General features: G+C 40.1%; 1 protein-coding gene across 1 annotated transcript in view; it reads left to right on the plus strand.

Moving 5' to 3' along the window:
* Window positions 1-602: 602 nt before the first annotated feature.
* LOC146809107 (zinc finger and BTB domain-containing protein 16-like) overlaps window positions 603-19,067 on the plus strand; it is a 435,238-nt gene continuing 416,773 nt past the window's right edge. Inside the window, exon 1 of the mRNA XM_085615909.1 lies at window positions 603-753. The gene's annotated coding sequence lies outside the window, so the exon portion shown is untranslated. The remainder of the gene's footprint in view (window positions 754-19,067) is intronic.

Genomic DNA, 19,067 nt, shown 5'->3' on the forward strand with positions numbered 1-19,067 from the left:
ATACCATAAACATCACCTAAGTTTGCAGCTGATGAGTGCACATTATTGAAGTAGATATTGTTCATTGACTTTTTTTTTTTAAAACAGCTTCTAATGCGAAAGGCCAGCACCTAATAACGTGTTCACCCCAATGACTCAAAGATTCCTAGTAGCAGGTTCACCTACAAGAAAGTACTTGAACAGCAGATGAGATGACTCCTGTCGAAGTAAGTCCCTCTGGCCCCTGTGGAGCAGGCTCTCAGTCTCACATCACTGCGCTGATGCAGGGTTTCCCCCGGTGTACCACAATTCGAAAAAGCAGAAGCCAGGAAGTGTTCTTATCAATTGTGGGTAGGTGTGACGTTCAAAAGCCTTGTATTTACGCCTATGCGTGTCGTTTCCACCTCAGGCACGGTTGCGTCCTCCTCCACATTGTAAGTGCCTTACATCTGCTGCCTTAAATTGAAATTTCCCTCTGCTGAGCAGGATTGGCTGGGTGGTGAGTCAGCACACCAATCGGGGGAGGGATGACAGCTGCGCTTTCACCAATAGGAGCAAACGAGTGGGCGGGGGATATTTCGTTCTTGGAGGACCAGAACTTTGACACCTGCTTGAAAGCTGCCATAGAAGAGTGTAGGCAGCAGCTTGTACAAGAGTGAGGCGGAGTGGGACTTAGTCAGTGTGTTCAGTGCTTCTGGGAAGCACCTCCATCCTTCCTGCATGCCACACCCAGGGTGGCACTCCTCACCAGCCTGGCACATATTGGAACTTAGAGTAAGTTTGTGGCATGACCCTGTGTGTGACTTTTTCTTCTCCTTCAAGTGAGTGAGTGAGTGAGTGACTGAGTGAGTGACAGCACTTATATTGCACTCTTTATTGCTATGGCAGGTGGTTATGGTCACTGACGTTTATTTGTGGCGGAAACAGCTTTGCAGTGGCGCCAAGCATTGGTAGGTCAGATGCTTGGGTGATGTATAGACATATTGCTGAGTTACTCTTTATGCCCTCAAAGGCCAGACACCATCAAATCCAAGCTGAACTGGCCATATGGGGACAAAGCTAGCCTGGCTGTGTAGGGCCTGGAGAACACCCCTGGTGGACTTTCAGAGCTGATCAGGCTGAGGCGTTCTTAGGAAACAGCGCGCATCTTACTTATAGACCCAGGCGTGATATACTGCAGCAGAGAAATAATGCTTTTTGGTGTGGTGTCTGACCCTGAAGTATCATATTTTTAAAGTGTGTCTTAAAAACTGCTTGTTAATCCTTTCCATATAGTTTTGAGATTGTGCTCTAAAATGTGATTTTAAAAATAATTATTGGTATGAGTACCCTCTTACACTCGCTCCCTACCCCAACCCCCTGCAGTATGGAGCTAGTATTAAAACATTTTCCAGGGTGGCTTTTAGTTGCCATCTCCGACCGTCTCAGGTCCCACAGAGTGTGATGTGGATAAATGCTCTGATTATTATGCCTTCTTTATCCTAGTGGGTGAAGTGGTTGTGTTGTCTGTTATCATAGTGCCAGCAATGGTAGGTTGGCGTGTTATCCCAATGTGTGCTGGTACCTCTGTTATCTAAGTTTCCACTGTGGTTGGCACATGTGTTATCTCAGTGGGTGCTAGTGTTGGTGCCTCTAAGTGAGTTCTGGGGTTCGTTCTTGTTTTATCCTAGTGGTTATCGTAATGGGTGATGTGGGTCGTATATCTGTTCTGTGCGTGGTCACTGTGGTTGGCACATGTTATCTTAGCGTGTGGGAGGGTTGGTACCTCTGTCTTAGTGAGTGCTGTGGTTGGGTCTTGCGTTATCCTAATGGGTGCCGGGTTATACTAGTGGGTCCTGTGGGTCGTACCTCTGTTATCTACATGGCCATTGTGGTTGGCACATATGTTATGTTAGTGGGTGGTAGTGTTGGTGCTTCTATCTTAGTGGGTGCTGCAGATGGTTCTTATGTTATCCTAGTAGGTGCCCAGTTATGGTAGTGGGTGATGTGAATCGTATCTCTGTTATCTGCGTGGTCACTGTGGTTGGCACATATGTTATCTTAGTGGGTGAGAGTGGTGGTGCCTCTGTCTTAGTGAGTGCTGGGGTTGGTTCCTGCGTTATCCTAGTGGGTGCCTGATTTTCGTAACGGGTGTTGTGGGTCGTACGTCTGTTATGAGAATGGCGTGGGTGCTTTGGTTGGTACCCCTAGTTGCCTGATGTGCTTGGGTTGTTCCTCTGTTATCGTATTGTGTGCTGTGGATGAAGCTACAGTTATGCTGGTGCCTGCTGGTCCTAGCACCTTTGTTATGCGAGTGGGTGCGTGGGTTGCTCCCTACATGACCTAGTGAGTGGTTGGGTTAATGCCTCAGTTTTCCTAGTTGTTGCCTCTATTGCTCTAGATCATTGATACTCAAAGTATGAACCGGGGCCCCATGCAGCCCTTCTGAAGTTTACATGCAGCCCCCTGGTCAACAGCAGCACTGGGCTGCTGATTCGACTCAGCAGTAACATTGAGAAATAAGGTAATTAAACAGGCAAGCCTTTCATTACAGGTTAATTGAAGTTAAAGAAAAGAAGTAACTAGGTTATCCCGCACCGCCTAACTTTAGAAACGCTTTTGTTTCATATTACAGTAAAAGGGTAAAAATATAATAAGGTCTGTTCAAAATTCAAAAAGTGTATCCCATTAACATGCAGAACCGTTTCAACTTAGTACCTCGCATTATATCAGTGCATTGAGAAGTACCTTATTTTAAAGCAATAGCTTTCAAAAATGAATTAACAAACAGTCATTCTTCCCTCCACCCTGATAATAAGGTCACTAGTGAACTAAGATGCCAGTCAGTTGTGAAGTGCAATCTTTGGGCTGGGTTCCTATATACATGAAAAGCATTATAGTTTAATAAATTTAAAAAACTCAGGAGAAGGTTTTGTACAATGCACATCCAGAAGGCATGTATTTCGATGTCCATTTTTAAATGATAATGAAGAAAAAGGAGGGAAAGTGAATTGAAACAATTGCTGAGGATCAAACACTTTGGCAAAGCCGGGATTAATCCCAGGTTTTTTGATTTAACATTGTACAATTCAGCCATTGGGTGTATATGCTCTGCTTCCCCTACACCCACCATACTGGCACCACCCCACTTCACCACCCGCCAGGACCGCCACACTACTGGCATTAACGCTGTCCTCGGTCCCATCACGGACAAACCTTTTGGCCTCTGAAATGTTTGCGAGTATCCATGCCCTAGTTGGTGATAGGGCTGGTGGCTCAGTTCTCATAGTGTCTACTGGGATTGGCCCCTCTATTCTCTAGGCACCTTAGTTACTTTAGGGTTTTATATTGCGCTAAGTAGACCTGAGAAATCGGGTATCAGAGAGCTTTGCACGAGGCACCAGTTTTAGTTAGGCACCGGGAGATTGAGTGATTTGCCCAGAATCACAGGATGTTGAGCGTCGGTGCCGAGACTCGAACCCGGTTCCCCAGCTTCGAAGTCGACCGCTCTAGCGTAAGGATACATCTCTCCACTTGATAGTTCTCTTACAATTCTTGATGCTCGGGTCTGAAGCTCCATTTTCCTGGAGGGTGCTGGGTTGGCAAAGTGTTTCCCACAGGGAGGAGTGTCTTTACCTCTCTGCAGCATGCGCACTAGTTGGAATCCAAGGGTCGGATTAGCAAAGATGTTTGCAGGAGGGTAGTGGACACACGATCCCTCGTCAGCTGCACGTCTTTGATTTCTTATCTTTTAACAAACAATCTACTGCGGACTGTGAGTGTGCGAGGTTGTGACTATTGCTTCCCCGAAACGTTGCCAAGTTTTTTTTTTCGTTTTTAAAAATGGCAAGAAAACATTCTGAAAAAGTAGGTGCTGCTGAAAACAAACGCCAGAAAGCACTCTCTCAGCACAGACTTTTTGGGAGCATATTCTTGGCTAGAATCGATTCACAGAAACTTTTGTTTGTACTGATTGTTATCCACACATGTAAAGTTTTGCGAAGCTGTAAAGTGCGAAATTCACCAAGGTTTGCTTGCCATAACGACCGTCAGTAGTCGGTAGCAAAGCACTTATTTTTATAATTTATAGAGGTCCACATTTATGTGAGCATGCAGATAGATAAACTTTAAAAAAAATGTACTTAAACACAGTATTTGAAAGGTTTTGTTTTTTTACTTTATTTAACTATTTAAAATCAAAATGTGGTGTCAGTTTTCTCGACTGATACTATATTTCAATCGAGCTGAATGGATCCCTTTGTTCACCTGACATAAGAAAAACGCTCTTCCTGGTCTCCGCGTGCACCCACTTATGTAACTTAAAAGGAATCACATTTGAAGTGCTGCGGATTTACGTTTGTATAAATCTTACACACTCTGTTAGGGGACATTTCTGGCTGACTTTAAAACACAGTAGGGCACTTTGATAGCTCAGCATTCTTTGGCGCTCTTTGCATGTGGATTTTATTCTTGTCAAAAACTCCAGTTAACTAAAGTTAAGAGATAACTTTATGAAGCCCAAAAGAGGGTTCTTCGGCAGAGTGGTGCAGCAGGAAGCTGCAACCAATGCAGGTGATACAACCCGCCTACTAGAATGTGGAAACATTCCTTTAACCAGGGGCGCAACTGGACCCGAATTTCGGGGGAGGGGGGCTAATACTCCCAGTCAGGGCTGGCCCTTGCACAACAATCTTTTTTGGCGCCCCCACCCACATTTCCTCCTTCTCCATGAATTCCCTCACTACCACTCGCCAGCAAGGCACCTCATCTCTCTATAGCACCTTTCTGACAAACATTTCATTTTTTTTATATCGTTACTCATAGTTTACTCACACTCAGTTCTGTGATCTGCTTGGTACACGTTCTTTGTAACAGGCACATTAACCCTCTGCGCTGTCTGGGTGGAAGGGCCCATGTGAGTGCACGGTGAGCGATGCGACAGTGTGAGAGTAGAGTAAGAGGAGTGACTGCAGGGTGTTTGAGGTGACCGTATTAATTTGGGTGCAGATGTAAGTGCATAGTGGGACGAATGAATGCATGGTTAGTGATGGGCTTGTTTGAGTGAGATTGCAGATTGAGCAGTGAAGGGGAGAGGTGAGTGAAGTGTCACATGAGTGCAGGGTGAGTAGTGTGCTTGTGTGACTGTAGGTTGATGTACAGTGTAAACAGGGCAAGTGCATTAAGTGCAGGGTGAGCGGGTGAATGGTGTGAGTGCATATGATCAGTGTTAGTGCATTGTGATCGCTGTGAGTGCAGGGGGAGCGTGAAAGTGAAGGGCGAAAATGAGGAGTGAGTTGTCTGAATGCAGGGTGCATTCCCATACACTTGAAGCAACTCAGCTTGTTATTGACATGGGCGTAGGGTTTCAAATACAAGTTAAACTATTGCGATTATTCGAACAGCAAATATAAATAGAAAGCACTTCTAATTGTGTTCTAAGGCTGTGTGAATGATGCATAACTGATAATTAAAGGGAACAAAGACATAAAAGTCACATTACAAATGACTACATACTTTTTTGATTTATAAACCTATTTCGTGTCAAGACAAGGTCTTTGCAAGCTCTTTAAGCAACACATGGTTGGCATTTTTCTTTTGGCAACCCTACCTTATATTCCTTTCTCTTTCTTATTCTGGGTCGAAGTCTGATGATGACAAAAAAGTCCCGATCCCAAAAAATAAGTACCGGTGCTTGCTACCACCGGCACAAATTAAGCACTGCCCTTAATCTAGTGGCTGAATTATTTGGCAGATCCCAACCGCTAAAACAGTTAGTTGCACCTGTAGCACATATGGAGTGTCCTTGTTCTTCGATACCGCTTAACTACTACATTGTGAAACCCCTCCTTTCAAACAGCCGTAATGCCTTTTTCTACAATCCAACTGCTAACATGAAGGTGCAATTTAGCATTCAAATCAACAAGGTGAATAGATGCAATCACTTCAGGCATTTTTGTCATTAAACATTATCCTCAACAAATACAAATTTGCTAGCCCACATGAGATCAAGGTAATGGTCTTAAGGTTTAGCTCCTTAGCTTTCCTGGGTGAAAAGTATCTTTCATAATGTAAGAGTGCATGGTCTCTGATTGGAGAGGCAAAGAAATGCTGGAAAATAAAGTTAACATAAAGGATTGAGCTCAGAAGAGAACACGTTCCTTTAAATGAGGCATTGGCCCTTTAAACAACAAACAGTTATTTACGTAGGGTGTCTTTGTCCATGTAATGTGTATAAAGTATCTCTGAAAAGCTAATTTTTCACGAAAAGGCAAGCATGTCCATACTTTTTTCACAACAGCATTTTTTTATAGGCACAGCCAATCAAATTACTCAAACATATGATTGAAATCAATGTTGTTGACAACATCGAGTATAAACACAAAATTAGCGACAAAGCACTCAGCCTCCATCACTGGCGTCAATCCACTTATCCCACACACAGAATGGGCTGTAGAACTTGCTAGAGTGGCCTTGCACAAAAGGCTCACAGATTAGCTTGCGGACACATCAGAGGAGTACCCAAGGGTTTGGAGACCTTTCTGACTGGTGTCTCTGGGTGAGGCCTGCCTGGACTGACTTGAACCACATGCCTCCCCCCTCCATCTCAACACTGTGCCCCAGGCAAGCCCTCGAGATAACAGTATTCTAACGTAGCAACGACCACGCACACCACGGCTCCCACCAAGCCAATCATGACCGATGGACCCGAGCCTATCTCGACCGAACTAGCCGGCCTCCTCATCCACTCATGGCCATAGGTCACTTCCTCCCCCTTTATGGATGCCCTGTAACCTATCTCGGCCCACCCCACTGCTGGCCTGGCAAGAAGGGCTTCAGTCTCTGGCTGTTGGCATTACAGTGCATTCGGCCCTGTTTTTCTCCTTCTTTTCCGTAAGGCCCTTGAGTAGGGGGGTGGTCCCATCCCCCACCGTGTGGCTGTGCTCACCTGGCTTGGAGGACTATGGACAACAGTGACTTATATATTTGAACACCATGCCTGATAATTAGAATGTCCTATTGCCTGTGTGTAGCCTGACAGATCTTCTGCATCTAGCTCCTCTTCTCCACCCCTTACTCCCCTCTATTAGCCTTTCCACAGGTATTCTTGGAAACTAAACACAGCCAGACACCCCTACCTCAATGCCCCCCCATGGAATTGCACTGGACTGAAATGAACGGGCAGAAATCTCCAAGGCTCAGCCTCCCTTGTGGCAAGGCAAGGTTTGTCTCCCTTGTGTCAGAGACTCCGCCAGCTCTCGATTCAACATTTTGCCGTCTCTCACCCGATACCTAATGGCTAATGTACTGTATTGAGAAATGCCAATAAACAAAGGTTGCAGCAAAAAAAGAAAAATCACTCAGCAATAATCGACATTTCAAATATGATCAGCATACAAGGTTAGGAAAATTTGCCCTGGCATTGAAATCCACTCCAAGAGACCTAGCATGTGCATGTTCATATGGCATCAGTAAGTCCAAATAGGCTCTCTACCTAATGTATAAAAAAGTTACATATTTCACTTTTTTTTCAAAATATCAAACTTTGCACCTAGTTTCGACTTGCAAATCCTTGAGATCTTTGGGTTCTGTTTTGCTGAGGAGCAAGAAAGATTTATGACTGACGTGCACCAGTAAAGACATGTAATTTACACCTGTATAAGTACACTACCTTTATGAAGATGTAAGAATTATATCTTATTTCAGGGCCTGATTCACAAAGGGACGTATGATCGGTAAAGTTAGAATGCGAAGTCTCTGCACTCGGAGCGGAATCTCCGTACGGCAAACTGCAAAGAGTGTGCACACTGCAAAGAGTGTGCCTACAGAGATTTCGCCCTAGGTGTGGAGACTCCGCCCTACGTGCGAAGACACCGCCCTAAGTGTGGAGACTCCGCCCCAAGTGCGGAGACTCTGCACTCGTAACTTTACATGTCGTAAGTCCCTTTGTGAACCGGGCCCTCAGGGTTTATCTTACGTATGTGTATATACGTTACTCAATTAGGAGTTTTCTACTAAATAACACATGTAGGCATTCCCATGGTCGCAAACATTCATAAATTAATTTCCCACATTTTGGCCTTCATTACAGATTCTGCTCAAAACTCTTTTCTGCAGAACTTGTATTACAAATAGTGCAGTATATTCCCAGGTATCCACCTTCTAAAAGGACCTGAAATAGGGAACCACATGCAGAAATTGGTGTGGTAATTAGGGGTGGGCGGAATTTGTGAAATCCACTTTCGCAAATTATCACGAAAATGTTTAAAATTATCGCAAACAAGCGGAAATATCGCGAAGATGCGGAAGTTTTTTTCCCGCATGTTCGCGAGATTTTCTGCATGGTTGCAGGTCGCCAACTTACCCATCTGGTTGCTCGCGGGCGCGGCCATCTTGTTTTGAGTTGTCTCGCGGTGCATGATCGCGAGAAGAAAGACGTGATCGCGCGACGCATGACGTCACTGCAGGCGCGAACTGTCGCGAGACAGCGCAAATGGCTAAAAACAATACAACATCTCATGGAGAACGCGACCGGATCAAGAAAACTTGTCGGCAAACGCAGGGATTCAGGTAAGGCGATCGCGCGCGCGAGAGAATTTATTATCTTACAGCGCGAGCAAGAAACAAATTATCGCCAAGCTGCGGAAAGCGGAAATTTTGACATTTTCGCGCTCTCCGCGGAACGCGAAAATGTCAAATTATCGCAATTTCCGCGAACGGAACGAAATTTTAGCCCAGGCCTAGTGGTAATACTATTTTCCACATGTTATTCCCCATTTTGGATATTAAAATCATATGGCCTGGAAAAAGTAAGGCAAAAGCTTGTGGTATCAGTAATATTCAGTGCTGAATTCATTTCCAGGTAATTTGTAATCAGGGCCTGGGTCTGCACTGGGGGTGTGCAACATTTGCTTAATGTGCTTTTGCCTGATTATGCAAAATTCTAGCTAAATTACTTTAAATTCTGTCTAATTACACGAAATGCAAAGCCATCATTTTGTGCTATAATTTAGAACTAAATATGTCCTTAGGATCTGTTTCTCTGCATTTACAGTACACTTTGACCATTAATTGGGCATTCACTATACATTTTCACAGATAATAGCTCATAATTAGTCGAAGTGGTGTAATGGCGCAATACTGTAATTTCACTTAACGAGCATCACACGAAATTCCCACAATTATGCAAATTGTGACGGCATACTTTTCTACACATGTAAGTACATCTGAAAGGTTCAGGTGGAAGTGACAAATCTTAAGCTAATAATGACTAATTTCCTACTATTGAATCAGCATATTTTACACAGTGTATAAAAACGTAAAAATATAGCTATGCACATAACTGTGCTTTCAATTATATTCTGTGTATGTTTGCCTTTTCCTTACCATAGTCAAATATCCCATCTGTTTGGATAGGAAAGTTTAGCAAACATTGCAGATATAGATTCCGGCAATGGGTTTACATTCCGACTCCCTTAATAAATCAACGACTATTTTCTTTAGAGTAGTGGCTTCATAACATTTTTTTTTTTAAGAGTATCTACTTTTATACATATTTTTTCTTGCTTCAGTCAATGAAATAAATAGGATTAGACTCAACATTATGGCTTGATTCTTAATAGGTTTTCTGTGAGCAGGTGTGACGTACTATTGAAAAAATAGTTTGTAAAGTAGGGGTATTTGGACAAAATGTTCGAGTTGTGAATGTCAGGAGACAGAAATATCACACAAAAAAAAGATTGGAATACAAAAATATTGTGATGCAGAAATATCCTTGTCAAGAAAATCTTTTTTTCAGTTATGTAATATTGTTGTCAAGAATATAGTCGTTGTAAACATCATTTTCAATAATATAGTTGTAAACAATATCCTTTTTAATTATTTTAATGTGCTGTAGTTCATATATGAATTTTATGTTAGTATTGTTACTATGAGTGTTATAATTATTTTGAAATAGATTTTGTAATTGTAAGTGATTAAGAATTTTCAATTAAATTGCTAATGTTAATTTATAGTGTTGTGGCAGGTTCCTGGGTTTAAAGGGAGATTGAGTGGGAAGTTAACTAACAGATAATTACTTAACAATTAAATAATAACTTAGGGGCTCATTACGATGGCGGACATACTTCAGTTCATCTGCCATCGTCTTGGGGAGTGGGGCCGCCTGCCTACAAGGCAGCGGTCCCACAGGAGGTATTAGGATGCGACCGCCACCATGACGGTCACACTCGACCATACTTTGCATTGCACCGTGTGCTGCTGGCTGCAGCACCCGCCGCAATGCAAAAAAGGCACTGTTTACATATCCCTGCACTACGTGGCAGGCGCTATGCAGTGCCTGACATATGTTGCAGGGAAATGTAGGGGTGCCCCCCAACCCCCAAATGAAAGTGCAGGTGATGAAGGGGTGCCCGCTACAGGCCCCCAAAGTCCATCCCCGCCTTACCATGGCAGGTGAACCACCATAGAAAGGCTGGTGGGGATGGACCATCATAATACCAACGGTGGTGCCTGGTATGGGATTGTGAGGGCCTCTGCAGCAACGGCAGGCTTAAGGAGCCCACCAGATGCGTGGCGGTCGACCGCCATGGACCCGTCCACCCGCCATTATAATATGGTGGGTGGGAAATGGCCTCACGATAACGATGACCGTGAACCACCACTGACAGGATGTCAGAGGCGGTTCACGGTCATCGTAATCAGCCCCTTATTTTGTAATTGTGTAATAATCATATATTTTAATCATATTTTGGTGCTGAGTTTGGAGGGGTATAGGGTGTCAAGTGAATTAAGTAATATTTATTAACAATGAATTAATAATGTATTATTAATCATTGAACTGATTAATAATTATGTTCATTCTGCAATACTGATTTAGTTTAGTTGTGGGTTGCTAGGTTTTGTAGGGGTATAGGGTGGGAAAGTAATTACATAATGATTAAAAATAATTATTAATGTATAATTAAATATTTAATTGATAGTTACATCAATTGTGTAATATTAGTTGTATTTTAGGTGTGGGCACTGGTTTGTAGGGTGGAAAGTTAGTTAAATAATAATTAACAATTATTTATTAATTGTTAATTATTTCATTGTTTATGAATTTAGTAAATTGGTTAATTGTTTTTTTATATATATTTTATGTTAAGTAATAATGTTTATATTTGGATTTTTATATTTTTACTAAATTAATAGGGTTATTCAAATATGTAATATTTTGAAGTGAAGTAGTTTACCTACTGTTGCTTAGACTGAAGTATGAATAGTAAATGTAACCCCTCCGAAGTCCAATGCTTGCCCTACTGTTGCACAGACTGGAGTGGGAATAGTAAATTTTATCTCTCTGATGTACAACACTTTCCCCACTGTCACACAGACTAGAGAAAGAAATGTAAATCTTACTCCTCTGAAGTCCAACACATTCCCTACTGTTGCACAGACTGGAGTGGGAATAGTAAATTTTACCTCTATGAAGTCCAACGCTTTTGCACTATTTGGGGTGGGAATAATATATTTAACCCCTTCAAAGTGATACACTTTCTCTACTGTTGCATAAACTGGAGTGGGAATAGTATATCTATTATTCACAGACTCCAATACATTGTTCAATATTGGTTAAATATATTTTTTATTAATATTTGTTTATAATTTCAATTGTACAGTATTTTTTTATATTTTATTTTTTTACACGGCTGCTGCATCAATGTGCTAATGTTGATTGTTATTATTATGGACTTTCCATTTTTTTCCTACTCCATAGTGTCATACATTTTTATTTGAATGTTTAATTTGTGTTGGATGAGGTTTTCTTGCCCACTCAGGCATGGTTGTGTGAAGTTCTTCAGTGATTGGGTCATATGCAACTTGTGGATCCTTCTACGAGATTGTTCATCTTATGTTTGAATTTTTGAGTGACGGGGTATCTTCGCCCACTTGAGGGCGAGTATGAGATATCCTCCCATCACAAGGTCAACACAATTTTGGGAATCCTTCCTTTTTGATCTTGCAATGGAGATTTGGGTTTTTATATGGTCCGCAGTATGGAGCATGTAACACACTGCATATAGTGCTCTTGTCAGATCGCTCCATTTGGAGGAAAGGATTGCTTCTTTACCCACATTTGGTTTCAATTTTGAGTTATTATTTTACTACATATGCAGCCATTTACTTAGGATAACACATCATTGGCAGGTATTGTGCTTTGGAGCCTATGCGCACTCTAGAGTACAGGAATTTGTGCGATATAGTGACTGTGTACAACTTGACAATGGCAACATATTCAATTAGGAAATTTGCGTACTCTAACAAGTTACAGATTTCATGTATATTCATTTTACATGGTTGGTATTTGATTTTCAATACACATCTTGCGTGTCACCCGATGAAAATTAGAACAACATTGCATTATAGACATGTATAATTGGAATAATAAGATGCCACCTATGTTTACAGGAGGTTTTCAATTCAGATATGCACTGAAGTCTTTTTTAGATGTTTTCTGTTACCTTATGATCATGGTGTACGTTGATCACAGTGTACGGATGCATCAATGTATGTGAACAAAGTCGTTTTCCGGCTGAAACGCATCACGGTGCTGCAATAAAAGAATCCCGTTTTGAGTGAGCATTTACTTTGCTTGGATTTTGTAGATTCTATTGACGGAGCACTCAGCCGGTGTGTTTCTCCACCCCCCTTGGGTCGGAGGATCCTGCATGGAGCTAAATTTGCATATAAGTATATATATATATATATAATATATAGATGCAATATATGTGTGTGTGTGCTCTTATAGTAGTAAATGTATATATATTACATTTAATGTGCTTTTTATAGTAGTACATTAAAAAAATTAAACAAAAAAATTGAAACATAGTTTTAATAATTGTTACATTATATATATGTATATACATATACACATATATATATAAACATACACATATATGTATGTGTTTATATAAGTCTATATTTTATAAGTATGTCCTTATGAGTTCTAAAGTATACTATTTTCTGTTTATGTGACAGCCCTGAAGAAGCGCAGTTGGCGCGAAACACGTGTTGGCACTTTGTGTGTTATTTTTGTGAACTTTGACTTCTGACGGAACAAGAATAAAAACTAATGAATAAGAAGACCTATCATCTGTTTCTGTTTTTGAATGTTAGACTTACATTGATCTCAGAAGAATCTGTGTTCACTATATTTATATATAATAATACATCTTAGTTAGAGTTATTTAATTAGCATTATATTAATGCCACATATTGAAATATTTAAGATTTACCACTTTAAACTTTATATATATATATTAAGAACCAATAGTTTTGCATGTTTTCAACAATTTTGGTGTGAAATTATATATTTTTAAAAATATTTTGTACTCACCATTATAAGGATAGGAAAACAATATTTTTGTAAACAATATTTTTGACACAAAATTTGTGTTACATGATATTGTTGATTCCAATATTGTGTCAGTGTTCTCAAAGCAGGCCCAAAAAATTTACATTGAGCACGCACCTTTATGTTTCTTCTTCCGGGATTGCATTTTAATTTTAATCATGTGTTTAATTGCATGGTGGAACACGTTTGTCTTTTTGTTTTTTTCATCGTACTCTTTATTTCGTAAATTACTACAAAAGAGATACAAAATAAGTAAAAACATTAGAGCAAAAAATTAATACAATCTATAAAATACCATTCAAAATCTAAAACATACCTCGAAAATAGGCATGATTCATGGATAAAAATAAAACATGTAGAATCTGATACAGTAAAATACCAACTAGTCATAGTTTCCATAAATATAGAATCGTAAATTTTAAGCCATAAAAGTGTAAGTGTCTTGGCTATTATTATCCCTTGAGAGAGATGCCAGCTTTTTCTTAATAAGCCAAGCAGTCATTAGAAATCTTGAAACATCAAAAACCAGTGACAGGACTGGCTCTTATTTTATTTACTTAAGCGATATATGTAGCCTGTGCAATATGATAGTATTCTTTATTAATTATGAAATATATTAGTAAGCATCATGAAACTGAGTTAATAGGAAAAAGATAATTTGTTATTAATATACACTTTACACAATGCAATATGTTCTATAGATTTTTTGTGTTCTATTGGATTCAAAACTTTAAAACATTCTAACAAGGTATAAAGTCCAGCAACGCATAGCCATATTCTTTCTTCCAGCACTGCGAACGAGATAACTGCAACACAGAGCTAAACTTCACTGTCAAATGCTCCACTAATAGCATTTTTATTCAAAACAACTCCTCAATCTGAAAGAAATTTGAAACAGCATTTGTTACTCAAACAGGGTGAATAATTATGTGGTGGGATAACCTAAGACTACGTGTCTTTAATAAAATCCAGATTCTCTGCCCGCTAGGCTCTGAAAAATCTACAATTTATGTCAGGACACGAAGGCTAACATTATGCAAGTTTAAAGTGCTGTTAACACATTATCAATTGCATTTGCAACAGACCTAAAGTAGCAACTTTTAAACATATTCTCATTGGACCAATCTGCAGCTCTTAGGATGTCCTGCAAGCCACCCCCCAAGACAAAAGCTTTTAGGTTGACACCCCCCAAAGGGAATGAGCTCCAAATCTAATGACACCAGCCTCTCTCATTACCTCTTTTACCCATCTTGCCAAGGTGGAGGGGAGGTACAGCCCTTCGAGGTGACCTGTGTGATACTAACATCTGTGCAACACTATTCCTCAAACTTGTAGTTCTCTTTTCGTCCTCTTTCAAGCACTGAACCACGTAAAGCCTTTAATTCGATTCAAAGTAAGGGTAGAAAACAGTGGTTGAAAGTATTTTGGTTCTTTTAACATAAAAAAAACTCCCTCAGGCTGATAGGCCTTGCTGGTTACATCCAGAGCCCTCAAGTCCGAAGTCCACCTAAACAACACCAGACAGAGTAAAACTGTTAGTTTGTAGCACATGTATTTTAATGACAGAGTAGATTTCTCACCCCACCTCGTCAAAGACTGTAAGACATCCCTAACATCCCAGAAGGACGTACTTCATTGTAGAAGGGTTTAACACACATGTTACTCAAGATCTTCTTAGTCAGTAAGTTCTGGCCAGGCAAAAATCATATTCACTTCATGAGTGAGAGTGGGAGTTTATTTCCTTCCTCAATAGCAACCCTTCATTTTTTATAGGTGTTGTCCCTACTCATACTAGCCCTGTATATTATTATTTAAAAGAATCAACCTAAGAGTCAACAGTCACTGTGTTCAAACAAAATACCCTACACTTTAACAGGTGTATATAACACACAAATGTGCACCAATTTGAAAAAATTGTGAACAAACGAGGTAGCACCTCACGTGCGCACCACCAGAGGAGCTTGCTGGTTAATTATCACCAGTTATGCCCACGTTTCTCATCATTGGTCGCTACCTCGTAAAAACTAATATTATTGGTGTCCAGAAAACCAGTGAAAACAGTGAACATGTGTATAGTAATAACACAATGGGCCCATCATTACATGGTCTGCAAACATGCAGTATGTTTTTATTTTGAATAAGCCCACGAATTTAGAATAAAAGTGGCTCCTTGGTGACTGTGTGGCTTATCTCAATTTTAATCACACAGGGTTGATTTGTGTTATTACTATACACATGTTCACAATTTTTTCACGTTGGTGCACATTTGTGTGTTATATACACCTGTTAAAGTGTAGGGTATTTTGTTTGAACACAGTGACTGTTGACTCTTAGGTTGGTTCTTTTAAATAATAAGATACAGGGCAAGTATGAGTAGGGACAACACCTATAAAAATGTAGGGTTGCTATTGAGGAAGAAAATAAACTCCCACTCCCACTCATGAAGTGAATATGATTTCTGCCTGAGCAGATTAGGTATAATTGTTGTTGTTTATGACTTTGAGTGGAGGGCGACCTGATCTTATTTTTCCCTCTGTAGCGCCTCATTGTATAGAAGTCAGTTCTGGCCAACAGATGAGCCATCTATCAAGCAATGACCTTCCGCTATAGCTGACCTGTAGACATTCACTGTTGTGTAGGACAAACCTGAAACAATAGCAGGACACTTGAATCTCTATTTTAAGTATGATATCCACAACGTTTGAAGAAGTTGTATTTAGCAATTGAAAATTATGTTTTATTTTGTAGAATAAACCTTAGCAACAGAATAAAGTGATTTGCTGAACCATGATGCCATCAATGAGGCAAATGTTCCTGGTGATTCACGTTGGGTTATTTAGGTATATACTTGTGTCAGGTCCTTTGCCATCTAACCAAGATAAATAAAGGTCTTGGATACAAGCAATATGTTGCAGTGTATTGTCTCTTCATACTCTCTTCCATATCATGACTTAAGATTTTTTCACTTTTTTAAGTTAGCAATGGATGCCATCTTCCTGCGCTCGTTTGGTGGTAGAAAGGGCATTGAGAACCATATATGAGGAGACATTTATGTTACTGGCAGCACTGTGAATGTTTGATATCATTTAATATGTCTCAATAAAAATTGAAGTAATTATAGAAAGAGCGGGCCCTTTTCGTTGACAGTTATACTCCTATGGGTAGTGGTACACCTCTTTTAGTAGTAGAGGTTTTTCTCTGACTTCACAGTTCTAGAGAACAGAAATGACTCCATAATGCACCAATAGAAAGAAATGTAATGAAATGTGCAAGCTTTTTTTAAAGAATGACAGAGGACAAATATAAAGCAAAATCACGTGCTCTCTCAAATTAATGATTATAAGTAGGGCCTGCTTTAGGGCGGTGCCATGGGTGCCGCCGCACCTGGTGCTAAGCATGAGGGTGCTGTGCTTAGAAATAACTTATGGGTTTAAAAACTCCTGCTGCTGAGTTCCTTGTGAGTCCAGCAGTTTTTAGGCACCTGTAAATATGTCAAGATAACTCTGGTGATTAATTTTCCTACAAGCGAGAGATCAGAGTTTTGTCTAGTGACTGTTTTGACTCATTATAAAGTAGCGCACAGTGTGAAAATGCCTGCTGCAAAGAACATTTAGCATGCAGATCACAGAACTGTATTTTATGTGGGTAGCTCAGTGGGTTACTGCTTTTGTCAATGAGACCCTTTTGTTACTTGCAGTTCATAAGTTTACAATCCTAATATAGCACAGTGACCTATGAACTTTAATCAAAGAGCTGCCTGTAAACTGCACGGTTTAGGTTAGAACGTTAAGTTTTTGCCCCAGTCTTTCATCATCCTTATGTTGCTAAAAAGGTTCTGTTGAGGTAAAAATAAATTCTTCTTAAAAAAGGCAACCACTGTTGTATATATTAAATACTGAGTTGGTGCTTCTCCCGAAAAAACACTCTTAAAATATAGTGACAACAAATACGGATGACATGTGTTTGAATGAATGAATACATGAATGAATTAGGTTTGTAAACCCTGCAATACCCAAGGGTGTCTTAGCGCTGGCCGGAACAAGACGAAAAGAGGAAGCAGCAGCCAGGCGGATGAATCGCCAGACCCTGGAGCTAAGTTGGCAGAAACAGCCAGGTCTTCAGCTGCTTTCTGAACAACTGCAGGCTGTGTTAGGAGCAGAGGGTCAACGGGAGGGAATTCCATAACTTTCTCCTGTGAAATGACGGAGTCCTCCTGCACCACTTTAATCGCTTGATTCTCGGAATCTGCACCTTGTGTTCAGTGCTGGATCTCAACATCCTACTCGGCGTATACCATGTAAATAGCTCCTGAAAGTAAAGGGGGCCGGTTCCATGAAGTGCCTTATGCATTAGGGGGATCACTGACAGAATAGTGAGGAGAAGAACATCGAGCTACCACAATATTGAGGTAAAAATATCGAGTGACAGAATATCGACTTCCTATCTATAAACAGGTAAGTACAAAAATATTGAATCCTAAATATCGTTCTTAATAATATAGTTTGCTAAAATATCGACTATTTTAAATGTCTTTAAAGTAATAAATAATTCATGAAATAATAAATATATTTAAGTAAAACATACTTAAAAATAATTACAAAAAGATTAAAATTAATAAATAATAAATGGAATGTTAAAAAAATAAACATGCACATTTTTTAAATATATATTAACTTAATAATATTAAAGAATAATCAATTTTTTGAATTATAAAATATTAAAACATAATTTTAAATATAATTACATGTATATATATATATATATGTATATTATCTACTGGCGGTCGCCAGTAGATAGTTATCGTTAGGACTGTGTTTCCATAGGAAATCCGCAACATTCTATTTGGAATAACTTTTGCGCCGGTTGACGAATCCTCGCGAATTTTTCAAAACTAATGGGGCGCTACGCTCCGCTCCTACCCTGAAAGTCTCGGGGGGATTCGTCAAGCGGGGGCTGAGAAAAAAGGGGGGTCCCAAAACGCGTTTTCCCCATGCATTTTCCCATAGGACCTTTAGTCCGAGCTACAGCCCGAACGGCTGAACAGAATTACTTGAAATTGGGCAGAGAGGTAGTCCTCAGGTCAGGGATGTGCCTTTTGCAGGTCTGGTGTAAATCTGTTCAGTAGGTCCTGAGAAAATAGCATTTAAATCAATATATATCTGTAAGCGCGCTCCGTGCGCTTACGGTAAGCTTACCGTACGCGTACGGTGCCGTGCGCGAGCTCAATTCTGATTGGTGGTTACATGACTGTAAACATTCGAATCGGTCGAAATCAGAAAGTATCGGCCGCCATTTTCTGTCTCTCGCACTGAAAAACAAAGGTTGATAACATGAAAAGGGGGCAACGAAGAGAGTTGCAGACCCCCTAGCGTTCGTCAGGGGGTTCACAAAGGACCAAAAAGTATGAAAAATAAATTTAATAATTTTAAAAAAAAATCGCGGAGTGCGCGTACCGTAAGCTTACCGTACGCGTACGGTAAAAAAAAATAAAAAAAAAATAAAGAATTAACAATCACATTTAATATATAAATCTAAGGACCCCCAAGGGAGAAAAAAACAAATGATATTTTGTAAAAAATGGCGAGGCGTGCACGGTGCGCGAAGCGCACCGCGCGCGCAAAAATTAAAAATAAATACATAACTTAGCATTTAAAAAACCGTACAAATTCACTGAAAAAACCATAGGTTTCACACACGTTATAGTTAGGAATTA

Source organism: Triturus cristatus, chromosome 7, assembly GCF_964204655.1.
Source record: "Triturus cristatus chromosome 7, aTriCri1.1, whole genome shotgun sequence".
Lineage (NCBI taxonomy): Eukaryota > Metazoa > Chordata > Amphibia > Caudata > Salamandridae > Triturus > Triturus cristatus.